Source organism: Chiloscyllium punctatum, chromosome 27, assembly GCF_047496795.1.
Source record: "Chiloscyllium punctatum isolate Juve2018m chromosome 27, sChiPun1.3, whole genome shotgun sequence".
Classification (NCBI taxonomy): Eukaryota; Metazoa; Chordata; class Chondrichthyes; order Orectolobiformes; family Hemiscylliidae; genus Chiloscyllium; species Chiloscyllium punctatum.
In genome coordinates, this window is record NC_092765.1 from 45,679,207 (window position 1) to 45,707,057 (window position 27,851).

General features: G+C 40.5%; 1 protein-coding gene and 1 pseudogene across 1 annotated transcript in view; both read left to right on the forward strand.

Moving 5' to 3' along the window:
• The first annotated feature begins 223 nt into the window (after positions 1 to 223).
• LOC140453682 (protein tyrosine phosphatase type IVA 2-like) overlaps positions 224 to 27,851 on the forward strand; it is a 126,566-nt gene continuing 98,938 nt past the window's right edge. Inside the window, exon 1 of the mRNA XM_072548606.1 lies at positions 224 to 392. The gene's annotated coding sequence lies outside the window, so the exon portion shown is untranslated. The remainder of the gene's footprint in view (positions 393 to 27,851) is intronic.
• LOC140453266 (RNA-binding protein with multiple splicing 2 pseudogene) lies at positions 12,141 to 15,441 on the forward strand (annotated as a pseudogene).

Sequence of the window (27,851 nt, forward strand, 5' to 3'; positions counted from 1 at the left end):
ACTAACATCGCACTGCCGGCTTCCGAGAGCGTTTGCGAAGACACGAGCCCGTCTAGAGGGCTCGGAGAGGACTCGGGCGCGGTCCAGGCGTTCGGGACCACTCGGGAGCGGCTCGGAGAGGACTCGGGCGCGGTCCAGGCGTTCGGGACCACTCGGGAGCGGCTCGGTGTGGGTTCGGGAGGACACGGCGGCGTTCGGGTGGACTCGGGAAGACTCGGGCGCGGTTCAGGCGTTCGGGAGGACTCGGCGGCGGGTTCGGGCTGCGCCGGGGGCCCGCTGGTAGCCGCCAGACTTCCTGAGCGGTGAGAGAGTGTGCGCGAGGTGGCCGCTGTGCGAATCGCTGCTCGGAACGGCACGGTGCTCAGCGGTTTTCAATGACTGGCCTGGTTACTGTGAGTATTGCCCGGCCGTACAAGTGGCCGTGTTTGAGGGGGTGGGGGTGGGTCGGTCCTGGGACTTTTGTCCGGAGCCTCGAGCTCGCGGCGTTGGGGGGTGCCGGTCAGTCCGGGGGAAGCAGGCCCGTATTATCGGCTTCCGGGGAGTGGAGGGTGGCGGCTGCTCGAGAAGCGCAATTCGCGGGTGTCGAGTGAGTGAGTGAGCGAGCCGCGGGCTGGAGGCCCGGAGAGAGTCAGGCGGAGGGATGGTAGCCCTCCCGCACAACCGGTCGGGTGGAGTTAATTTTGATCATAGCTCACTCCAGTCCATCTCCAGATTGTGTTCCGTGTTACCAGGAGGTGGTGGGGTGGGGAGGGGTGAATGATCACCAGCTGTGGCTTGGCCATGGAGAGGGAAGAGGATGTGGATTAGCTAATACAGTATTTAATTTCTGTGGCTGGTTGAGAGTTGGATAGCAAAGGAGGAGTTAAGAACGAACTAGAAATAGGAAAAACCTTTCAGGAAAGCTTCGCGGCGAGCGTAGTGTGTTTGACAGGAATTGTTTGGTGACTTTAGATCATTCTCAAAGCTCTACATCCTTCAGGTTTCCTCACTCGTGTCTGCATCCAGTTGATAAAGTTTAGTTCCAAGGATTACTCGCTAACTTAATGTTGTATATCATTTGCCCACTATGAAGGGTGAAAGTGAGGTCTGCAGGCGCTGGAGATCAGTCAAAAAGTGTGATACTGGAAAAGCACAGCCGGTCAGGCAGCACCTGAGGAGCAGGGTCATTCATTCCTGATGAAGAGCTTATGCTCGAAACGTCGTCGCTCCTGCTCCCAAGATGCTGACTGACCGGCTGTGCTTTTGCAGCACCACACTTTTTGACACTGCTAGAAAGGTAACGAGCAATTCCTATGCTGTAGCTTATGTGGGACGACGTGTGAAATGTCTGTACTGTTGAAGAGGAGCATGCGGGTATGTGTGAGCAGGAGACATGACATTTGATGTAGAGGAAGAGACGTAAATACAGGGATTGGATAGGTTTCCTCCATGTTTGGTGTAATAAAGTTGTATATATTTAAAGAGTGGGTTTATACTTTTTTTTTGCACTGAATAAAGTGTAGAGGAAATCTATCAATGATGCAAGCGAAGAAAAGAGTTTTGTATTAAGTAATGAAAGAAAGTAGTGGGTATAGGGTCAAGGTCATACTCTGAGAGTGAGCATGCATGTGACAAGTGAGCTCCTGAAAGTGTCAAATCTGGGACACTATCTTTATAGGGGAAAGCATGTTCATTGAATGTTGGCCCAGAACAGAGAAGGGAAATATGCAGTGGTGTCTAGAGAAATTTTATCTGAATGTGCATGCAAAATAAAGTACAAACCCACAATGAGGACACACTAATCCATGGGGAAATGTGTTGAAATGATTTGGAATGAGAATTATAACTGGGAGTTAACTGTTGTGAGGAAGTCTATGTTAAATCAAATGGAGGCATAAATTAATGTTGAAAAGATCCATTCTTAAACTTGAGAAGATATTTAACTGTATATTTTAAGGACGTAATGATAGTGTCATTTTAAAGCTACCAGTTTGAAGTGTATCTAAATTTAGTATGCTTGAAGGTGCTACTGGTTGCTTTATTCTGTCTTGTTACAGAATCTGTTTTATTCCAAACAGTAAATATTTGCAACCCCAGATGTAAAATGATTTTCAATTTTTAAACGGGACTGTTTTGTGGATAAAACTGGTGCCTTTTAGAGTAGTGATTGTGTCACTGATTCACATAGATCAGAAGAGATTTTTTAATCGGGGACTCAAGCCTAAAGTTCCTGGTTCAGTAGCAATAGCCCTATATTTTCTAACCAACCTGATCAGATATGTGTTTACACACATTTGGAGCAGTTGTGACTTGAAGCCAGGTGTCTCAGTTCAGGGGCAGGGACACTATCTCTGCACCATGAGAGGGCTCCTGTTTCTAATTAATCTGTTTTTGTACGACCTGGTATACCTGGTCATTCCATAGCCTGAATTCTTTCCAGTTAATGGGACTATAATTATAGTCCAGCATTTCACAGTGAGGCCAGTCTCTGTGTGAAATGGTGTACTGAAATAGGCAGAGAATCCAGAATTGCAGAGAAATAAAAGCAGGATTTGATTCGCAATAGAACTAACTTCAGCAATAGTACACTAAACTGCATTCTCTTGGGAGTTAAAATGAGAGTATAGTAGAGAATGGTTACGAAGTGATACCTGGTTCAGATGAGTTTATGGAATGTGATCATAAAACACTTTTGGTTTTTTAAAAAATCTCGTATTTTTATAATGTCTTTCATAATCTCAGGATGTCCTAAAGGATTTTTACAGAAAGCAAAGTAGTTTAATTGTCACCTTTCTAATCTATGTTCCAAGATTATGCTGTTGTCTTTATTTTTCTTTTGCATTGTGGGGTATAAAGTGTATATTGTAAACTGAGGTGAGCTAATTTCCTCCTAACATTGAGCAGTTGTCAACGATCATCATCCTGCATGTTACTGTGAAACTGCATTTGCAAAAGATGAGTAGTTTAGGTTGATCTAAGTTTATCAAATAGAAATGTGTAGTTGCTAAAAAAGATTTGGTCAGTAAATTGATTCCCTATGACTCATGAGCAGCAGCCACTTAAGACTTTCCCTGAATGTAATTGTATTTATTTCGATCTGGTAATCATTTACCAAAGGGGAATATCTCATAGCCTGTTTTCCTTATGTGGTTATATTGACAATGATAGAATACTGTATAACTGCTATCATATCAAATAAAGCATATCTACCACTGCTGCAGTGCCTTTCAATTGTTCCAAATCTTTCAATGAATTATTTTCACTCTAAATAATTGACAGTTTTTTTTGCTGTGCTACCTTTTGACTTCATTGTAAACTATTTCCATTTACTTATTTAGTAGGGCCATGAGTAATGAAGGTTACAAGTTTTGATGAATTTTTGTGTTAAGAAGTTGCAGCTCCAGTTTAACTTTAAGAACCAATTTGAGTTTTTCTTGTTGTTGCCCTGCCAAAATATTTAAAATTCAGAACCCCATTTTTGTTGTCACTGTATAAATTAATCCAAGATTACATATGGGATAAAGGTTGGATCTATATAGAGGGACTGGGGGCAAGGTGCAAAATAGTTTCCATGGTCAAAACATTCGTACAAAGCAAGAAACGCTTGATACGAAGTCTATACTGACACTTCTGAATTCCTTTATTATGGAAGTTTTTACTTTTTTTGGGGAGCCTGCAAATAGGATACCAAATGGCATGCACACTTGCACTTCCTCACATTGACTGTATAGGCTGGTAACCCCTTATGATACCTGATTTGTCACACTGACATTTTAGAGTTTTGGGGATTTCTCTTTTTGGTGAGAAGGTGAAGGTTCAAACCATATTTTGTTTTTAAATATCCCAGCAGTATAAAGATTTTGTTGATGACCTGTTTCAAATCCTCCTAAAATGCTTTTCCAAAGAGTACAAGTTGAGGTGTAACATAAGGTGAAGAGCCATATTTGAAATAGCCTTGAGAGCTGAAATATTGAATTAAGAACATGATGACAAAAAGATACCACCTGAGAACATTGGCAGCAGTCAGAGGGATCTCTTGGAGAAAACTGGTCACATGAAGTTTAATAACAAGGGCTCCTTAGCCTTATTTTTCTTTTTATATCATTATGAATGTCAAGGTGGAACTGAATAATAGAGAAAATGAGTAGTAGTCATAAGAGATGTACAGCATGGAAACAAACCCTTCGGTCCAACCTGTCCATGCTGACCAAATATCCCAACACAATCTAGTCCCACCTGCCAGCACCTGGCCCATATCCCTCCAAACCCTTCCTATTCATATACCCATCCAAATGCCTCTTTTATGTTGCAATTGTACCAGCCTCTGGCAGCTCATTCCATACATGTACCACCCTCTGCGTGAAAATGTTGCCTCTTAGGTCTCTTTTATATCTTTCCCCTCTCACCCTAAACCTATGCCCTCTAGTTCTGGACTCCCCGATCCCAGGGAAAGACTTTGTCTATTTATCCTATCCATGCCCCTCATAATTTTGTAAACCTCTATAAAGGTCACCCCTCAGCCTCCGACGCTCCAGGGAAAACAGCCCCAGCCTGTTCAGCCTCTCCCTGTAGCTCAGATCCTCCAACCCTGGCAACATCCTTGTGAATCTTTTCTGAACCCTTTCACAACATCTTTCCGTTAGGAAGGAGATCAGAATTGCACGCAATATTCCAACAGTGGCCTAACCAATTTGCTGTACAGCTGCAACATGACGACCTGTACTGAGTATTCTGACCAATAAAGGAAAGAATACCAAATGCCGCCTTCACTATCCTATCTATCTGCAACTCCACTTTCAAGGAGCTATGAATCTGCACTCCAAGCTCTCTTTTGTTCAGCAACATTCCCTCGGACCTTACCATTAAGTCTTTATGTCCTGTGAAGCTTTGCTTTCCCAAAATGCAGCACCTCACATTTATCTGAATTAAACTCCATCGGCCACTTCTCGGCCCATTGGCCCATATGGTCCAGATCCTGTTGTAATCTGAGGTAACCTTCTTCCCTATCCACGACACCTCCAATTGTGGTGTCATCTGCAAACTTACTAACTTGTACCTCTTATGCTCACATCCAAATCATTTATGTAAATGACAAAAAGTACAGGACCCAGCACTGATCCTTGTGGCACTCCACTAGTTACAGGCCTCCAGTCTGAAAAACAACCCTCCACCACCAGCCAGTTCTGTATCCAAATGGCTAATTTTTCCTTTATTCCATGAGATCTAACCTTGCTAATCAGTCTCCCACGGGGAACCTTGTCGAACGCCTTACTGAAATCCATATAGATCACATCTACTGCTCTGCCCTTATTAATCCTCTTTGTTACTTCTTTCACAAACTCAATCAAGTTTGTGAGACATGATTTCCCATGCACAATGCCATGCTTACTATCCCTAATCAGTCCTTGCCTTTCCAAACCACCACTGAGGTCAGGCTCACCGTTCCATAGTTCCCTGGCTTCTCTTTACCACCCTCTTAAACAGTGGCATCACATTTGCCAACCTCCAATCTTCCGGCACCTCACCTGTGACTATCGATGATACAGATATCTCAGCAAGTGGCCCAGTAATCACTTCTCTAGCTTCCCACAGAGTTCTAGGGTACAACTGATCAGGTCCTGGGGATTTATCCACCTTTAGCCATGTCAAGGCATCCAGCACTTCCTCCTCTGTAATCTGGACATTTTGCAAGATGTCACCATCTATTTCCCTACAGTCTATATCTTCTTTATCCTTTTCCACTGTAAATACTGATGCAAAATACTAATTTAGTATCTCCCCCATTTTCTGTGGTTCCACACAAAGGTCACCTTGCTGATTTTTGAAGGGCTCTATTCTCTCCCTAGTTACCCTTTTGTCCTTAATATATTTGTAAAAACCCTTTGGATTCTCCTTAATTCTATTTGCCAATGCTATCTCATGTCCCCATTTTGCCCTCCTGATTTCCCCCTCAAGTATACTCCTACTTTCTTTATACTCTTCTAAGGATTCACTCAATCTATCCTATCTAGACCTGACATATGCTTCCTTCATTTTCTTAACCAAACACTCAATTTTAGTAGGAGTAGTGATTCCTGAAGAAGGATTTATGACTGAAACGTCGATCTCCTGTTCCTTGGATGCTGCCTCACCTGCTGCGCTTTTCCAGCAACACATTTTCACCTCAATTCTAGTAGTCTCTTTTTTTTCTAAAACTACACACCTCGTGCACTGGAGAGACTTGACAAGCAGTTAGCTTCCTGTGCTTTTTATGATACAAGAACTTCTACAACAAAAAAAATTAACATCAGCACAGATGAAGTAAAATTGAGGTGAGAGAGAAGTTCTGACTATAACATTGCATACAAGTCAGTGTTAACATGTGTGGAGATGCACAGTGCTGGATTCAGAGGTTTTGGATGGTTCAAGCTAATGGCATATTACTGACCAAAGTGTTTGGGAGCTTAATGCTTGTCAGCTGCCAGGAGGTTCTCTGCACATTGAAGCACAGGTTTGGGAACTGCTGTCTTGTGTACTGGACACTTCATTATTTCAGCAGACTGTACTGCAGCTCCACCCAATGATTGTATGAAAATGATCTTCCAATGCTTTATGCATTGTCTTCTTCTAATGTGTTCTGTTTTTAGAGGAAAGAGAGTAGGAGCTGTCAATAACGGCTTTTTCCATACAGAAAGACAAAATACAGAAAAATGAATAGTAGGATATGTATGAGATCTGAGATCCCTTCCTTAAACCGAGGTGTTTTAGCATTGAAATAAGAACAAAAGAAATTCAGATCAGGTTGAATCTGTGGAGAGAAACAGAATTAATGTTTCAGGTTGATGACCTTTCACATTTTTAGCTTTGGCTATTCTTTCATGGGTTAGAAATGAGATCAGTAATTGTGATTTCCCTTTAGTGAAGGGAAGTAAGGCTGAGGTTGGGAAGAGATGGGGAGTGAAAAAAAGGATGCAGCATGTTCCTGGGGGAACTTTCTGGATAAAAGCAACCAAAATCTATTTTAGAATTACCTGTTTAGGATTACCACCTGCTTAAAACTTATGACTTGACACTTTTATTTTGCTGTTTGTTGCAAAAAAATTTTTTTTGCTATTGGCTTAATGTAAACCATTGTCTGCAATGGATCACTGAAAAGAAAATAGTATTTTGAAACTTTGTAGAACCTTTAAAGTTTTATAAATGAGGTATCTTTGTAGCTAGATTGCATGGGTGGAAGAGTTGAGGAACTGAACTTCTAATTCTGCATTTTTGATATTAGGATGTTGTCATGTAAATTTCCATATAACTTATGTACATTGATCATGTTTGTTTATTATAAGTTTGTAGCTTGCTTTACTCATTCTGGTATAACTTGCATGAAGTAATTTGTAATCAGATTGAAAACAGCACACAGATGCTCATAAACGCCATGCAAAACAGCATTTTACAATGTAAAGCATTCTACCACAGGTCCTGGCACTAATGGCTGCCTATTTCTTAGGGAGAATAGGCTGGTTTCATGCTGAAGCTGGTAAATGGTGAAACTAAACGGCTTCCTCCAAGTGTTGTAATAAGAGCAGAAACCAATCTCATCATAATCAGACTTCATTCTATCTGATAGGTTAAAGATGTTCTTTAATGAATCACCTGTACTGACAGTTATGTGTTATTCTAATATAGCCGTTTAAATGTTATTTTAGGTACTAGCATAATCAAAGTTTTTGTGAGGAGGGTTAATGTAACTTCTATATCTCTTGTGTGTTTAAGTGTTGCCTCAGGAAAAGTTTCATTGCTATTTTCTACAAATATGACCTTATCCAGTTTTACCTAACTAAGACAGAGCCAAAATATGAGTGGGATAAATTGTTCAATCAAAGGGAAACCTTGGTGACAATTGAAGTACTGATAAAATGTATATTCAAAATCTAAGAGACGACTTGACATTCAGTGTGACACATTATGCCTATAATTTCAATTAGTAATTTAGCTTGGAGCATTACATTCACACAAGCATAATCTTTAAAACTAAATCATATTTTGGATCCTAAGCATGCATCGCAGTGATTAGAAAAGGTTGAGGGACCATTGGTATTCTAGATAATTTTTAGGAAGTCATGCTTGCATTTCAAAGAATTTCCAGCTATTGTAATACTGAAACTCTGTTTTAAACCCTGTTTTAAAAACCCTGTTTTTAAACTGTGTAGTGTTAGCTCCAGTTGTGGAATAGTTAAAGATGGTCACCAACTTTTGTATCATAATCTTTCACTGACTGAGTATACTTGAGTTTGTGAGGAGAGATTGGAACTTTACCAGGCCTTCTGACGTTAACCATACAGATTAATTTCTAGCAAGTGTACACCTTGTAGATTCATGCACAATTTATTTTTAAGTATTCACTGACCCATTTCAAACATTTCAAACCCAACTGCTAGAAGTGGAAGTGGCTTTTAAATCTTTTGTTGCTGATACAGCTTTGAACAACAGATTAACATCTCTCAGTAAGAACAAAACAACTGCATTTAGCAACATTATGGTTTTGCCTGCTGTCTCATCTGTCAGATGGAGCTTGTTAGATTGGGTGGAGATAAGCTCTTATTAAACTCATTTTGAAAAATCCACTATTTAGAAGATTTAAGTCTGCCCAACGGCAATATTTGAGTACCTAAAATATGGTCTTTTTGGAAGGCTATAGGAATGATAAAAATTAAAGAATGTTTAGTAATTGCTTTGTATTTGTGTACTTTTAAGCTCAGATGGCTGGTTTGTTTTGTGTTGCAGAAAGACACCAACATCCTGCACTGGCCAAGGTCACCACAAAGTCCTAACTTATGAACTGCCCCCCTCTTGTCTCTTAGAATCTTGTATTTTTTAAATTGGGCTGTGGGATTTAGGCATCACTGGTGAGGCCAGCATTTGTTATCCATACCCAGTTGTCCTGACTGGCCTGCTAGGTATTAGTTTAGACATCACATGGCTGCATTACGTGGAGGGCAGACCAGGTGATTTCCTTCCCAAAGGGATACACATGAGCATCTAGGACAGTCAACAATTTCATGTTTGCCATTATTAAGGCTAGTATTTATTCCAGATCTATTAATTCCATTTAACCTCCACAGACTGCAGTAGTGGGATTTTAGCCTGTGTCCCCAGAACATTAACTTCAGCCTCTAAATTGCTAGTATCATTGCCATGGTCCATCATCTGTTATTGTGTGGATCTTTTAATATAATAAAATAATCAAACAAATATGTTGGGACATCAGGTTGATGTACAGGACATTGGTAAGGCCATTTTCGGACAGTTCTTCTCGCCGTGCTGTAGGAAGGATATTGCTAAATGGGAGAGGGTTCAGAAAAGATTTAGAAGGATGCTGCTAGGACTGGAGGGTTTGAATTATAATGAGAGACTGGATGGGCTGGGACGTTTCTCATTGGAGTGTCAGAGGCTGTAGGGGGACCTTTTTATAGAGGTTTATAAAATCATGATGCGCATAGATGAGTTGAAAAGCAAAGATCTTTCCCATGGGGTAGGGGAGTTCAAAACTCAAGGGCATGTTTTTTAGGCTTAGAGGAGAACATTTTAAAAGGGAGTTGAGGGGCAACCTTTTGATGCTGAGGGTGGTTCGTATATGGAATGAACTGCCAGAGGATGTGGTAGATGCAGGAAAGTTACAACATTTAAAAGACATTTGGAGTACATGAATGGGAAAGGTTAAGAGGCAAGTAGGACTAGTTATAGAGTCATACAATTATATAGCATCGAACAGACCCTTCAGTTCAACTATGCCACACAAACCATGTTCCCAAACTAAACTGGTCCCACCTGCTTGTGTTTGGCCCATATCCCTCTGAACCTTTCCTATTTTTGTACTTATCCAAATGTTTTTTATATGTAACTGTACCTGCATCCACCACTTCCTCTGTCAGTTCTGGCCACACTGTAACCACTCTTTGTAAAGAGCTTGCCCTGATCTCCTTTTTAAATCTTTTTCCTCTCAACTGGTAAATCTTTTCTGAGCCCTCTTCAATTCTATAACAAGACAATCAGGACTGCCCACAGTTCTCCCGGAGAGGCCTCACCAACATCTTGTACAAACTCAACATGATGTCTCAATCCCTATACTTAAAGGTCTGGACAATGAAGGCAAGTGAGCTAAATGCTTGTCCTCCTGTGCTGTAAATTTCGAAGAATTATGTACCTGAACCCCAAGGGGTCTCTGTTCTACAACACTACCTTGGGTTTTGCCATGAATTGTGTAAGTCCTGTCCTTATTTGTTTTATCAAAATGCAGTACCTTGTGTTTATCCAAATTAATCTGCATCTGGCACTCCTCAGCCCATTGATCCAATTGATAAGGTCACTTTGTAATCTTAGGTAAATTCTTCACTGTCCACGATATCTCCAATTTTGTGTTGTATGCAAATTTACTAACCATGCCTCCCGAAATTCTCATCCCCAAATCCTTTATATAAATGACAAACAAAAGTGGACCCAGTACCGATCCTTTTAGTTCGGGAAACTTGGTTGGCATGGGCAAGTTGGACTCATTTGTTTGTTTTTGTGCTGTATGACTCTGAAGTATGAACCTCTTAAAAACGAGGCAAAATGCCAAAAGCTTGGATGAAGTATAGTTTTAAGTGTGCCTTAAATGAGAAGTGAGCTAAAGAGGTGAAGAAGCTGAAGGAGGTAATTGCGGAGTTTTGGGCCCATGCTTAAATGTGTAGCTTTAGTGAAGCATGGACTTCTTGGAAAAATCTGGAGGAGATGCTTAAATTGGGGAAGTACAGGCTATAATTTTTGAAAATGAAGATGAGAGTTTTGAAAATTTGTGGATGATGTGCAAGGTTCACACCTCAATTTTTGAAGCTAACTTTCCCAGCCAAACAAATTAGCCGAGAATGCAAGAAACATGTATTGTCAACGCAAATATTTTTAAAATTAGTTGCTCATTTTATAGATGTGTAACAATGATTATCCCTTCAAACATTCTTGTAAATGGGCCTTTATCTCAGACCTTGACTCCCACCTGGTCAGTTAACAGCAAATCCATTGTAAATGGATAAGCGTACCTACTTGGCATGTAGACTTTCCTTAATGCACCTGGTCACTGGCTGGTTAGCATTTATTACTGATCCTTAGTTGCCCTTGGAAAGGTGGTAGCGAGTTGCCTACTTCGACTGGTACAGTCCACATGCTATAGGTAGACCCAAAATGCCATTAGGAAAGGAATTTCACGGTTTTCACCCAGGAACAGCTATATATTTCCAGGTCAGCAGAGTGGTTTGGAGGGGAGTTTGCAGGTGGTGGTATTCAATATATCTGCTGCCCCTGTCCTTCTAGGTGGAAGTGGTCATAGGTTTTGAAGATGCTGTGTATGGATTTTCGGTAAATTTCTGTAGTACATCTTGTAGATACAGTCAGTTCTGCTATCACGCGGTCGTTCCATTCTCGTGCAATGTCATATTATAAGAAAATCATGCAAAGCAGCACTATTCAAGTTAATGGGACCAGAATCACGTTATAACCAATACACGTTTTAAACGTTCGTGCTTTAGAAACAGTGTGTCAATCATGTTATAGCAAATTTGTGTTAACAATGCACGTTAGAGCACAATGACCTAAAGTACACATTGCTGCTATTAAGTGGCAGTAATAGAGGGAATAGATGTTTGTGGAAGCGATGCCAATCAAGAGGGCTGCTTTGTCCTGAATGTTGTCCGCATTCTTGAATGTTAATGGAGCTGCACCCATCTTGGCAAGTCAGGAGTATTTCATCACACTCCTGCCTTGTGTCTTGTATATGGTGGATAGGTTTTGGAGAGTCAGGAGGTGATCACCACAGTACAATATTCCTCGCGTCTGATCTGCTGATCTAGCCACTGTATTTATGTAGTGAGTCCAGTTGAATTTCTGGTCAATGGCAACCCCCATGATATTGATATTAAGGGATTCAGTGATGCTAATACCATTGAATATCAAGGGGCTGTGGTTAGATGGTCTCTTATTGGAGATGATAATTGCCTGGCATTTGTGTAGTACACACTTTACTTGCCATTTGTCAGCCCAGGCCTGTCTTTTGTCAGTATCATGTTGTAGTTGAACCATGGACGACTACAGTATTTTGAGGAGTCGTGAATGGTGCTAACAATTGTGATCACAATGAATATCCCTGATTCTGACATATGATAGAGAGAAAGTCTTTGATCAAGCGGTTGAAGTTGGTTGGACCTCGACCCCTGCAGAGAGATCCTGGAACTGAGATGATGACTTCCAAGAACCACAGCCGTCTTCCAATGTGCCAGGTATGACTTCAACCAGTGGAAAATCTACCTCCTAATTCCCATTGATTCCAGTTTTGCTAGGGTTTCTTGATGCCACATTTGGTTGAATGTGGCCTTGATGTCAAGGCTGACCTCCCCTTTGGAATTCAGCTCATTTGTCCATGTTGAACCAAGGTTGTAATGAGGTCAAGAATTGAGTGGTCCTGGTGGAACCCAATTTGGTGTCACTGAGCAGGTTATTGCTGAACAGGTGCTGCTTGCTAGCACGGTTTATGACCCCTTCCATTGCTTTACTGATGATTGAGAGAAAACTAAACTGGCTGGGCTGTCCTGCTTTTTGTGTACAGGAGACACACTTTCCACGCTGTCGGACAGATGCCAGTGTTGTACTTGTATTGGAAGAGCTTAGCTCAGGAAGTGGTGAGTTCTGGAGCACAGGTCTTCAGTACTATTGCTGGAATGTTGTCAGAACACATAGACTGTGAAGTATCAAGTGCCAACAACCATTTCTTGATAGAATGTGAAGTGAATCGAATTGGCTGAAAACTGGCATCTGTGATACTGGGGGCCTCTGGAGGAGAGGGAGATGGATCATCCACTTGGCACTTCTGATTGAAGATTGTGTGAATGATTTGGCCTTATTTCAGGCTCTTCCTTCATTGGAAATATTTGTGGAGTCACCTCCAGTGAGTTTAATTGTCCACCGCAATTTACAACCAGATATGGGAGGACTGCAGAGTTTAGATCTGATCCACTGGTTGCGTCTGCTTAGCTCTTGTCACTTGCTTACGGTGCTTGGTATGAAAGTAGTTCTCGGTGAAAGTGAGGATTGCAGATGCTGGAGATCAGAGTTGAGAGTGTGGTGCTGGAGAACCACAGCAAGTCAGGCAGCATCTGAGGAGCAGGAGAATTGACATTTCGAACAAAAGTTCTGTTTGGTGGCTTTGTGAGGTTAAAACCCCATATTGAGAAGTGCCAGTACTCTTAAGACAGGGGATTAGCCCTATTTCAGATGGTAATGGTTGAGTCGGGGAGGAAACTGGAGCATCTGGAGGAAACCCACAGACATGGAGACAATGTGCAAACTCTACACTGGGTGGCAGATTTCCTTCCCTGGAGGGCATCAGTGAGCCACGGAGTTTTGAATGGTTAACAGTGATACGGGTTCAGTAAATTCTTAATTGCAGGTTTTTAAAATTGAATTCAAAATTCACCATCTGTCCTGGTGGGACTAGAGTTGAGAGTGTGATGCTGCAAAAGCACAGCAGGTCAGGCAGCATCCAAGGAGCAGGAAAGTCGACGTTTTGGGCAAAAGCCCTCCATCAGGAATGAGGCATGATTCCTGATGAAGGGCTTTTGCCTGAAACGTCGATTTTCCTGCTCAGATGCTGCCTGACCTGTGCTTCTGAACATCACACTCTCTAATCTCCAGTATCTGCAGTGCTCACTTTTGCCGTGGTGGGTTTTGAACCGAGATCCCCAGAACGTTAGCCGAGTTTCTGGATTCATTGTATAGTAATAATATCCCTTGAAAATTGCCTCCTATGCTGTTGTGGCATTGTAACAGTGAACCTACCTCTAGACCAGGAGGCTAGGACAGCTTGAACAAAAGCTTCTGTTTGGCAAAAAGGTTCCCAACAAAGTTGCAACTAGAATATTTGACACTTAAGTTAGGGAAAATTCTTTCTAGTGGCATCCTACAATTGGTCCAGCTGCAGTTCAAGACCTGTGAGTGCAGTGCAACGAGTGGTATGAGAAACATCCCTCTCCTCTTCCTTGCTAAAATCAAAGAGCTTTGAGGAAATAACCTCCACCTTATGGTCTGGGTTTATTGATCTGTAGAACTTGTTTTCTTTCCACCCACAATATTTGTGTCAAATCATCTGATTTGTCTGTCTTATGAATAATTTGTGCATGTATTGGGTTTAAAACACTACAACTGTGTAATAAATTTATCCAATTTTTGCCTCTGTTGAAAACCAATTTTGTCTACAATAAATGGTTGATTTTCTGTTCACTATGAAACCTGATGTGAATTACCTTTGCCCGAAGTAGCAGTCCATCAAGCAAATCAATCAATCAGGACGAAAACTGTCCGGTGATTAAAATCATGCCTGACATAGACGAAGTTGGTTGTAGTTTTTGGAAGTTAGGCATCTTATTGTCATCCTCACGGGGCCTTGAACCCCACTTAAACACAGAGGACATGCACCCCAATCAAATACACACAACGCAAACCCCAATTAAACACTAGCCCCAGTACTGCGCAGAGGACCCGAACCTCAATCTCACACCCCTCTTTCTCCCCCCCCCCCCCCCGCCAAGTGCAGCGCAGAGGAATCTAACCTCTATCTGCTAGCACGCTTGCAAAACCGTCTCTCTCTCAACTAGACTAATTAGCGTTTGAGGAATCCATCGGATAAAGAGCAATCGAGTGAGGGGCCATCTCTGGCACACAGAAATATCGAGAGGGGCCAAAGTTGAACACCTTGTGGGCCCGTCCGTCGAGAGGCACTGATGTTCCGGGCAGCTGCTGACACTGTGTGATCGTAACTATCTGGATTGTTTGCCGACTACGCCAATATTGTCTTCCCGCTTTCCCCCTCAGTCGAAGCATAATGCTCAGAGAGACAGTGTAGTTTTACCTCCTTCATCCTTATTCATCATCTGATGAAGCTAACAGTGGTGAAGAGGAGGTCTGTATGCTTTTTGTCAGTGGCTTTCCTATGGATATTAAACTACATCTGCTTTACCTTGTCTTTCGATCATTTAAGGGATATGAAGGTTCACTGATCAAGCTAACACCAAAACAGCCAGTTGGCTTTGTTACATTTGACAGCAGAATGGGAGCAGAAGCAGTCAAGAATGCATTTAATGGCATTCGACTTGATCCCGAAAATTCTCAGACATTTTGGTTGGAATTTGCAAAGGTGAACATTAACGTGGCCAAAAGCAAACTGATGGCTACAACTAGCCCCACAAATACGCACCGTGCCTTGGGAGCACACTTCATTGCACTTGACCCTGACGAACAGCACTGATCCCTGCACCTCCAGAGGCCTGGACTCCCTATCCACTGTACACAACAGAACTGACCCCTGCCATTCCACATACTGTGTTCACCTACCCTGCTGCTGAAGCTGCAGCTGCCGCACATCACGCTCCGATGCACTGGTATCCTCCATCTGAAGTATCTCCATGAAGATGGAAGTCTTGTCAGTTTTAAGTATTTAACTGCACTTATCCAAGAATTCAGATTTCTCCATGGAGAAATTTTGTTTTCAGGTTGGACTTTACTGAAGGAGATTTTGCATAGCTGGCTCATTTTCACTCCACTTGGAGGGGGTGGAATTGTCACTAAGGAATATGGAATTTAAGAACTTGACTAGTGAACACTTTTTTTTTTCTATGTGAGGATCCTGTTGACTGTATGGACTAGTAATTCTTGTTACAATCATTGTATGCTATGTGTCAATAACTAACTTAAATACTGGCTGTCAAATTCTTACAAATAAGCTGGTAGCACCTTTTGCATCCTCATTTAGTTGGTTATCCTAGAATGGTAAAAGGAGGGAATGAGATGTTAAAGGGTTAACTTGTGCTGGGATGTAAAAATATTGGATGTCCTAGCTGGGGGTGGGGGGAGGAGGGAAGAACTATGTCACATCCTACCTGCAAGACAGGAAAACAATCTAATCCCATACCGTTTTAAGGGATAGCCTGATCTCATTTCTGGAAATAATCTAATCACTTTACATTGTTTTTTGGGTGGCATGTTACTGTGGGGGAGTGGCCAGGGTTTGTGTCTTGTGTACATGACTGACTGTGATATAAATGCCTGTAAAAAGGGAGGACAGTTCCCTTGTTCAGGGGGCCTAGCTTGACATATTCTGCAAGACTTACCAAGAGTGTTAAGTGTTCCTCCAAAAGCTTGTACTTGCCGAAATGAATCGCGACTATTCACAGAAATTGGTGTATTATAGCTGTATCAAGCATGTAAGAATCTCAAGAAGGGAACCTAACAGGGAGATAGAGATTTCTAATTAGGAATGGACGGAAGGATTATGAAGAGCAGGCAGTAAAGTGCAGTTGAGATGGAAATGAGATTGGCCATGATCGTATCACATGGTAGAGGAGGCTCGAGGAGCTGAATTGGAGTCATGCTTCTAGTTCTTATGCTCTGAGTTTACAATCAGTTTTGTACTTGATAGAACAAAACGTTAAAAGCTAAAAGACTAGATCTAACCTGGCTACAAAAGTTTTGTGATGCTCCATGACAACATTACATAAGACCTACATATAAAATGGTTGGACTGGGTTGTGGCTGCACTAGTTTAGACATCAAAAGGTTATAATTATTGGCCCCTCAGTTATTTTCAGCCTGGTCTGGCGAAGCAGAGTTATTTAAGGCTTGTTCTTCTATCACGTACAGCAAAAAAATGTCTGAACTAAAGTCCTCTGTTTTGTACTCCAGGCAGTCCACCATGACCTAGGTAATTGAGCAAATTTCAGGAATTGATGGAAGAAGCAAGGTTGATGGGATAGCATGTTTTTGGATTTCTTCTTTTCAATTAAAATGATCTAGTATGAACAGTCAGCAATCTTCATACTTTCAGTCTTTGCCCCATTTTGGACTAGACATTTATGGTTAGGAACTGGTTCCTGTCTTTTTAAGAAAACTTCCATCAATTAACATACCACCTAATTAAATCTATTTCTGATTCCCTCATTCCTTTCTGCTTGTTGGCATTGAATCAGTACCATTGAAATGGCAGACAAGAAAATGACTTCAGTGCTTTATTTTACAATTTGGGGTTTGTGGATTATGAAGGTGAAGTAAACATTATGCACTGTTTATGCACATTAACCCTGTGGGGGAGGGTGTGTGGTGGTATTCAATGGAAGATCCATAGAAACACCAGAGAAGCTGCAATATTTCCCAAGTCAGTCAATTTAACTTCAGTAATAGGAAACTTTTCAGAAACTCTAATTCAGAACAAAATTAACAGGTACGTGGACAAGTGTGGATTAATTAAGGAAAGACTGGATTTGTTCAAGGGAAATTTGTTTTAATAATCCCCACAGAGTCCAACAGCTTTTAAAAATAATTCCCAGTCACTCACTGACTTAAAAGAAACATGGCCATGACAGGCATTGGCCAAGAATGGGTCCTTTTGGGGACAAGTGGAGTGATAACTTTTGGGAATAATGAGACCAGGCAATATGAAATAAAGGATACAAACCTCAAGGGGAGGTGTAAGAGAAGAAACGTGGACTTTATGGGCACACATTTAGGTGAATATATTGCAATTTGAGAAAGCAGTTTAAAAAGCTTTTGGGTTCCTGAATTTTAGTGAAACATGAATGTTACAATAAATCTCTATTAATTCCAGATGCCTCTTTGTAGAGGACCTTGAAGATGCAGAGAATATTTACTAGAATGCTACCACAGTTTAAGAACATGTGGAGTAATTGAAGTTGGATTTTAGAGAAAGTTAAGGAAGTGATCAACTCATGAAGCATTTTGATAGAGTAAGCTGGAGGAACAATTTTGTTGGCAGTAGACTCTGTGATAATTGGCAATAAAGGACAGATATGAAATGTGAATTTTACTTGAGTATTTAGTTGTGATCTTGAATGTGCTGCCTGAATTAGTGAAAAAAGAATCAATTTTAAATAACTTTAAAATCGAATTAGATGCTGGATTATGGGGAAAATGGCGTGGCACTAAGAATAATAAGTAGCTCTTTCAAAGCCTTTTAAGTTTTAAAGCTCAGTGAAATTTTAAGTATAGGTCTGCTCTGACAATGAAAAGCTGTATGCAAGAACTTGTGTAATAAAAAAAGTTATTGCCTTTTTAAGCCATGTTGCTTAGTGTCTCTGTGGTACATTTTTTAAACTAAAGAGCAATAACCAGTACGGTTGATTGAGATAAAACTAGTCTCCCATTTGTGAAGTTCTTTAGTGCCTTCCCTGTCTGACCATTCTTCATTTGAGGAGGCGAAAGTGAGGACTAGTTGCTGGAGATTAGAGTCGAGAGCCTGGTGCTGGAAAAGCACAGCAGGTCAGGCAGCGTCCAAGAAGCAGGAGAGTTGACGTTTTGGGCAAAAGCCCTTCATCAGGAAGTCTTCATTTTGAGCTCACACTAAGAGTGATGGTCAACTTTTTGACAACGAACTGAGAAACACAACTGGACCTGATCTGTCCTTGTGTGAAACAGACATTTGCACAAGTCAGTGACTCCATGTTTCCCTCCCCTTTGTCTTTCTCTCTTTCCCTACACACTCTTAGTTTTCCCCCCCCCACCCTTCCAGTCAGTCTCTCTGTCTATGCATTCTGACAATCACTCTCTTCTTTGTCTCTCTCTACTTGTTCTGACAATCTGAATCCTACTCAAAACATGCTACAAAGGTGACTAATTAGGCAAAGTGAAATGATATTATAATCCTGACTCTAAGTATTTAATACTGATACTGACACTGCCTAGTACAAGCAGGAACTGCATAATGATACTTACAGTCTATCATCACATAGACTTTCAGCCAGGAAAGCTTATTCGCCAGAAACCTCATGGCTGAAAGCGAGTCTTTAATTAGACCAAGCCATTGTGTTCAGTTATTTGGAAGACGAGGTTCTTATTTTATCGTATTGGAAAGAACTAAGCTTCCTTGTGTATCCTGATTTAGTAATTCCCATACAAGGAATGAAAGTAATCTAGAACTCAAGCGCTGTTTAAAAACACCTGTTTGTTTGCCTACTTAATTTCCTTTTAAAGGTAAAAAATCTCACACCACCAGGTTATAGTCCAACACGTTTAATTGGAAACACTAGCTTTCTGAGCACTGCTCCTTCATCAGTTGGTTGGATGAAGGATCCAAAAGCTAGTGCTTCTAATTAAACTTGTTGAACTATAACCTGGTGTTATGTGATTTTTAACTTAGTACACCCCAGTCCAACACTGACATCTCCAAATCCTTTTAAAGGATTGTTCTTATGAATTCTGAGGGATAAATACCACACCTTCCCTCAAGACAGTACTTGTTCTAAGAGCTTGGCCTAATAATTTTGGCACCTGTAGATATTGCAATAGTCAGGTAATATGTCATCATATGATCATACTGCAGATTGCACATACACATATGTCATCAAGCAGTGTGCGATGGTATAGAAAAAGCCAATTGTAAATCTTGGGAGACTAGGGACATTTTGTTGTTTGTGCCTGAAGAACTGTGAAGGAAATCTTTCACAAATACATTTCAAGGGCAATCCAGGAATTTTATTGGAACATAAACAGTGGGAATTAAACTTCTTTTCTAGCTGGTAATGTTTTGTGTAGCTTGCTAATGGGTATATTTTTTAAAAATTCAACTTTATTCATGCAAAATATGCAGCTGAAATTTGTTAGGCATTTGTAATTGTGATTTGCAAACTTAAAATTGGGGGTAGCTTATTAGCTGTATTCCAAATCTGCTGAAAGTTTAGTCAGGCATTTCACAAGAGTTTTCAGTCCCCTCTACTTTGGCTAGCCAGTTAATTGAATGTCATGTCTACTGATTTTTAAGGCCCAGCCCTGTTTTCATGCAGATTATGATCCAAGAATACAGATTTCTCAAAGGGAATTTGTTGTGCACTCATTGTGTCCCCACCTCTGAGCCAGGAGGCCTGGATTAAAGTCCCACCTGCTCCATAGATGTGTAATAGCACCTCCGAACAGGTTGGTTAGAAGATATTTACAGATTTCTCTGCTGTTCCCACTGTTCAATACTGCCCATGATGGTTGAAGTATTAGGCTCAATTTCAGTGATCAGTGCTCCTCTTGTATTCAGTTGCTCTTCCTTTAGATACTATTTATCCAGCTGTATCCCAAAAGCAGAACAGCTATTTAATATTATCTCTTCAAAGTAGAGACCTGCATTTGAACTAACATATTTCATCCAACTGAGATAACTGACAGTTGGCCCAAAGATCTGAACTGTTAATTTTCATATTGGCAAATAAACACAATTATTTAATGCCAGTTGGAATAATTGTCTAATTATCAGTGAAAAAATGTAACTGTGTTCCAGCAGCATGCGCCTATTTATTTCGCAGCATAGTGGTTCACACCAGGGATTGAAGGAAACTTTACCTTTTTTGTTTTGTAAGTTCTGGCATATTTTGCCATCAAACTATTTTCGGCATGCTACTTGAGTCATAGTTGTTGCTTTCAATGATCAGAGCTTACATCACAATTTAATGACTAGGTAGTTAACTTGTCAAAAAAATTATATGTTACACTTCTATTTCTGTAATTAAGCATTATAGTAAATGAAAGAAGGCAAAATAAGTCAGTGGGAATTAGGGGCAAAATCTCTCCATTGTATGGATTCTATAATGTGGAAGCAGGCCATTCAGCCCATCGAGACTATGCTGACCCTTTGAAGAGCATCCCACCTAGACCCACACCCTTACCCTGTCCTTGTAACCCTGTATTTCCCATGGCTAATCTACCTACCCTGCACATCTTTGGACTCCATTAGATGGAGTCATCCAGGGCACATAGTAAATTGGTTGTGGTTGTTGGAAGTCAGTCATTTCAGCTCCAGGACATCTCTCAGGAGTTCCTGAGGGTAATATTCTAGGCCTACCATCTTCAGCTGCTTCATCAATGACCTTCCCTCCATCATAAGGTCAGAAGTGGGATGTTCGTCGATAGTTATACAGTGTTCAGCATCATTTTTGACAACTCTGTTTCTGAAGAAGTCCATGTTCAAATGCAGCAAAACCTTGATAAATAACCAGACTTGGGCTGAAAAGTGGGATGTCACGTGGATGCCTAGCATTTTTGTGGCAATGACCATTTCCAATATGAGACAATCTAATAATCATCCCTTGAAATTCAATGGCACTACCATCACTGAATCTCCCATTATCAATATCCAGGGGTTATCACTGACCAGAAATTGTCAAGTAAGTACAGTGGCTACAAGAGGGGGTCAGACGTTAGGAATCCTGCAGTGAGTAACTCTCCTCCTGATTTGCCCACAGCCTGTCAACCATTTACTTTGCACAAGTCAGGAGTGTGATGGAATACTGTCCATGTAATCTGGATGAATACAAAATAACAATGCTCAAAAAGCTTAACACCATCAGGACTTGCTTGATTTGCACCACACCCACAAATATTTACTCCATCTACCCAGAGGTATTCAGTGACAGTAGTGTGTACAATTTACAAGATACACTGTAGAAATTCAGTAAAGATCCATGGACAGCACCTTCCAAAGCCATGATCACTTTTAGAAAAACAAAAGCAACAGATACATGGAAATGCCAACATCTGCAAGTTCCCCTTTAAGCTGCTCACTATTTTGATTTGCATAAAAATGCCATTCAGTGTATTTGGGTCAAAATCTTGGCATTGGTTACCTAGAGGCATTGTGGGTCTGTCTGCAGCACACGGACTGCAACAGTAACTCACCACTACCTTAAGAGTAACCAGGGATATGCAGCAAAATAAAACAAACTTAACTTGGAATAGTTTCAATAGAAGCTTGCACCCATAGTTGTGATTTACAAGGAAAACTCAAACTTCACTTTTTGATTGAAGGTTTTACAGATCAAACTCTGAATTCATAACATCACCATTACGTTGAGGTAAAATGTATTCTGAACAAATTGGTAGTGTTCAATGTTTTGTTTTCTTGTCCACAAAATAAATTAAATGCAATTCAACATAAACTGTATTTGATATTCCAGATTTGTTGTAAAAATCTTTGTCATGGCACCAGTGATAATAATCCATTGTAATTTGATTGTCAATTATATCAAAAATGTGTAGCGAGTGAGTGACTAGGACCTGTTACAGCAAATGGTGATTCCATTTGTCAAGACTTCTTAAGCACTGCATTCTATGTAAGAAGAAAAGGATCTTAATTCACTGAGCCGAGCATTAAACTTGGTTGGTACAATAATTATAAAAATGCATCAGAGGTGCTTAGCTTTAGTTTGTGTTTCAGGCTCTTTAGTTTTTCTCATTAAATGTAAGAATATTGGTGTAAAGTGTATTTTGAGTATTCTCTTTCTTGTCTTTCACTTTGTCCTACCAAGATAAAAATGCTAACTTTGCCTATTAAGTTATTGGTCACTTATATGCTGCCTTATACGTATTTAGTTCAAACATTTAATGAAGAAATCACATAGGACAAGAGTCATAGGAAGCCTTTAAATTACTGCAGTGAGCATGAAGATCATTTTATTTATGTTGTGTTTATTTTGTGGACCCACTTCAGAAAACAGTTTTATAATATTGACTGTGGCATTTTGTGCTGTGGGATCCATATTTATTTTTGTGGGACAGATTCCGTGGCAAAGCAGCAGTAAATGCTGGTGCCTTGAGTATGCGTAGTTAAATTTAATTTGCGTATACTTAGTTCTGGTTGGCACAGTGGCTGCCAGGGAAATTTGCCAGCATAAAGGGAAGACATTGTTTATATTCCTACAGCATGAAAGCCCACTTTCAGAGTCAAGAAGCTACCAGAGACCGTAATGCCTTAAAACAAAGTAAAGTACTGGATGGCAAGTAAATATGGCTTGACTGTTTTTTAGATCAATATGAAAAGTTTTAAAAGTTAAAGTATTTATTGAGGCCATTGGATTGGTCGTGCATTTGAGATGGTAGAGAAATATTGGGTGGCGTTCCTTTGAGCTGTTATGAGTTGAAGTGGACACTTTTCAATGCCTGAGGAATCCAGAGTTAGATGAAGAAGGATGTTATGATGCCTATTGAGTAATAAGCCTGACTCCATGGTTGAGCTTTTATTTAACAATCTCCAAACCTGTGTAGGTGTTAAAAGATTCAAATTTTGTGGGGGAGCTGTTATTTGTAGTGTAGATAATGCACTTTAATCCAAGACTTCATGTCTTTTTATCTGGATGTCTGTCTTAGTACGTGGAATTAAAGCTCAGCTATTCTGATGTTGCAAATCTAATATTCTTCAGCTTAGCTAGCTGATGACTCTAGAACCAAGTGGCATAATATCAGGAAAAGGGGTGGGCTATTAAAGACTGAAATGAGTTTTATCACTGAGGAGGGTGAATGTTTCAAAATCTCGATCACAGCTTCATAGAGTCATGAAGTAGAGACATATCAGTGTTACTGCATGAAAAGAGGCCCTTTGACCCATTCTGTCCACGCCACTCATTAAAGTACCTATCTAGTCTGATTCCATTTCCCAGCATTTGGACTGTGACCTTGTATAATGTGGCTTTTCATTTAATTACTACTTGAATGTTGCCTCTACCATCCTTTTCAGGCAGTGAGTTCCAGATATCCACCACTCTGGTCAAAATAATATCCTCCTTAAGTCTGCTGTAAATCTCCTATCAGTTACAGATGGTTCTCCTGTAAAGTGTGTTTCGGTAGCTCGATTTGGCTATGATATCACTGAAGAATTAGGGAATGGTATTTTCGAGAACGCTTACCTCTTCGCAATAGTGCGATTCCATCAGCGATCGTTTTGCACACTTTGTTCTGCGCATGCATTGTCAGCACTGAAGTCTCCGCGCTGTTCTGCACATGTGCTGATGTCAGCTGCTGTCAGAGCATGTGAGAGGTACAGTACCAAATATTGAGCAGCTTCATCTCAAACATTAAACTAATGAATGCAGACTGCTCTCCCTCTGAGGCAAGAATATTCTTGTATAAGCCCTGCATAATTCCTGTCGGACTGCATTACTCTCATACATGCCATTGCCTTTCTAATCTGTTCCTCTACTTGCATATCTCTTATTCTGAACTCACCCCCAACAAACAGTCAGACGACAATCAACCACAGCCATCTACTTCTGCAACCACAACTACACCTGAAGGTAGTGATGATGATGGCCCTCTGTTCCTGCATTAACAATATTTTTTCAATGTAATTAGATTAGATTAGATTAGATTACTTAGTGTGGAAACAGGCCCTTCAGCCCAACAAGTCCACACCGCCCCGCCGAAGCGTAACCCACCCATACCCCTACATCTACATCTACCCCTTACCTAACACTACGGGCAATGTGGCCTGGCCAATTCATCTTTGGACTGTGGGAGGAAACCAGAGCACCCGGAGGAAACCCACGCAGACACGGGGAGAACGTGCAAACTCCACACAGTCAGTTGCCTGAGGCGGGAATTGAACCCGGGTCTCCGGCGCTGCGAGGCAGCAGTGCTAACCACTGTGCCACCGTGCCGCCCACTATGTGTACTTTGATAACTGGAAAGTTATGGTGCCTGGTATGACTTGCAGGCTCTACCTGATTTAACTGATTAAATCATGGTGATAGTTTCATCAGTTTCTCTGGTTACTGTTTTTGTGTGGCGTTAAGTTGTAATACAAACACTTGTACAAGCAGTGACATTCGATGGTTTGCAGAGTTGTATTACCATGGTTTCATCCTCTAATTGCATTAGTCAAACCTCACTTGCAAAATTTCAAAGCCATATATATATATATATTTTGTACATTTTTCCATAACTTCAGACAGAGCTATGGAAATTAACCTCTGACTCATTTGACAGCTGCATGAGTGGTTTCTTAAATTCTATAGTTGAAAGGCACGTTGAAGGACAGAATGAAGCTATACCGATTGTTTAAGGGTTAATCTCAAATCCCTGATGTATAGTTTAAACATTTTTTCTAGTTGTCGCACTCCAGTGAAGATGGTAACTGCCTGAATCTTCTAAACTAAGTGCTGAGTGAAACTTGCCACTAGAAATTTAGTTTTTGTGCACATGGTGACCTTGGGCAGGAGTGAGTGTGATACTGTTGGAGATTATATCATGGTGCTACTTTCATGGCCTGGTTAGCAGAAACGGGAAATGACTCACCAGCATGTGTTGGATTTAGTGTGCAGCCACTGAGTAGTTTACTTTGAACAAAGAGCCAAGGAATTGTTGTTACTGAAGCCAAAAGAGAAAAAGCACTTGAGCTATCGTTTGCTTTGTTATCTCCTGGATTTTGCAAGTTTTCATTATAACTAAAAAGTAACTTGCCACAGTCCCAATTCAAACATACTTCAAATTAGTTTCTCTGTTAAGATTGCCGCAAATACTTTACTCATATTACTTGATGCTTTAATATTCAAGTCACTTTGTATGTGGATCTTGTTTCCCAAATGTTGTAGCTTCCTGCTGTAACACTCTACTTAGAATACAAAACACATGTTGTGCAAGGTATTCCTGTGTGGTAATTATTTTGTATGGAATTATGTTTGCAATCTGTGCCCAGCATCGTCTTCTAGCTGGAACTTCTAATTGTTACAAGAAAAACTTGTATAAAAGTGCAAAAACACTGTTTTGTGCTGTATTAATTGGGAAAGGAGAGAGAATTTCTTATTTGGTACATGAACAGGCTATATCCTACTTCAGTTTGTTCAAAACTTGACTGTTGCTCTCACTCCTTTAACCAATTGCCCTTCCTTCTTGAAAACAGAACACAGGTTGACTATCCCTATTTAAAAACCATCCAAGCTGTTGTGTTTGTCGATTTAATTGATCCTTTTTGAGTAGGTCATGGAGTCAAGCTTACCTTGCAAAGACTAATAAGGTACCTTGCAATATTCCCTCTAATTTGCACAACTACATGGCAATCATAGGAACTTCCATGCATGTTGTGAACTAGTTAGCCCTTTTAAATTACCGCAGTTAAAAATGGTTGCATTTTTAAATACATTTTTTGCTCACTCCAAACGAAAGTAGGAAGAATGATCATGACAGGTCCAGGTTTTGCTGATTTGTCTAGTTTCTGGTTTCTATAACTTTATTTTTGGGTAGTTGTTAATGTACATCCTTGCTTGCATTCTGTTGTTGCATAACTGTTGTTCAACAGTATTTGAACTTCAGTATTGCAGAAGTTTGGAAAACTTTTTAAATTCATTTGGCTGTCTAGAAGTAAAGACTTAATGAGATCATTCAGGGGAAATTTAATTATTATAATTTTCATATCAAATCATAATGTTCATGCCAAAAAACTTAGATTTGATTAGATTCCCTGCAGTATGGAAACAGGCCCTTCAGCCCAACTAGTCCAAACCGATCCTCCGAGGAGTAGCCCACCTAGATCCATTCCCCTACCCTATATTTATCCCTGACTAATGCACCTAACATTATGGGCAATTTAGCATGGTAAATTCACCTAGCCTGCACATCTTTGGATTGTGGGAGGAAACCCATGCAGACACTGGGAGAATGCCCACATGGACAGTCACCTGAGGTTGGAATCGAACCTGGGTCCCTGGTGCTGTGAGGCAGCAATACCACCCTTACTTTGCAGTTTACAAACCGAAAAGGCAGGAGAAACTCAGCAGGTCTGGCAGCATCTGTGGAGAGTCATATTGGACTCAAAACGTTAATTCTGTTAGTCTCCACAAATGCTGCCAGGCCTCCTGAGTTTCTCCAGCATTTTGTTTGTTTGTCTTCCAAGATCTTGTATTTAGTTTTCACTTTACAGTTTAATCTTAATATTATTCTTAGCAGTACTTATTGCTGCATGAAGGTTTCACATTGAGAATGTAACCTTAATTGGTTAAGTCCTGCTAGCCTACATGTGTGATTGCACAGATGTTCTGAGTGACAAGCCAGGTTGTTACCAGTGCAATATCAAAGCCACAGTTAGTCACTGTGAAGCAAAACTGGGTAATACCCCGATTCCAATTAAACATATACAATAGAGCTATAATTTTTGTCTTTGAATATATAACTTGGAACATTTTTCAGTAACTCCAGGATCCATTTTGGAATCAAAATATCAGGCAATAAAAATGTCCAGTCATGCTGCCTTTTGGAGGGGAAAAATAATTGTATCGTTCTAAATATCGTCATCACGTGTTGACAAATATAACATCATTTTGAATATGAAGCGTCTGTATCAGACACTGTTAAGTTCAGGAGTTACAGATTGCCAATTGCAAAACAACATTGCCTTTTTTTTTGTCCACTCTATTCCAAGCATTTACCTAGATATACCAAAACAAAAGTGGAATACCTTACTGTACTGTTTTGACATTGTTTGATGGTGACAATCCTCAGCTTTTTTTTAGAATGAGGATGGAAATTGGTGTTTGAAGCAATCTTGTGCCACCTATCATGTTGGCATCTAGATTAACAGAGCACAAGCTCATTCTGCAAAGATTGTACTTGTTTTAAAAAAAATTGAAGGGAATTGGTAGCACTGAGGTGGCATTTTTAAAAATATTCTTGCACTGAGGCTTAATTAACTTTCATTCTTAATTTTTTAAAATAAATTGAGCCAGTTATAGTGGCCGTAACACACAACCAAATTTAAATTGTACTAGAAGTTAACAACTGAAACAAATTTGTACTGTTTCAGTTGGGGCATTTGTGTATAAGTTTAAGGGAGAGTCGATGTTGGATTTGTTTCCAGCTTTAAAATCAATCCATGCTCTCCAGTTAATAGTGAGTTGGCAGTCTATAAAAGGAAGCAATATCCTTTTAAGGTTATCTGTTCTGCTGAGAGAGAGTTTTTTGCAATCACCTTTTGACAGCAGTGCTGTATTGAACAGCATCAACAGAAACTGGAAGCAGACATGCATTTGCTGACCGAATTGGCCTTCACCCCCAGCCACTGATGC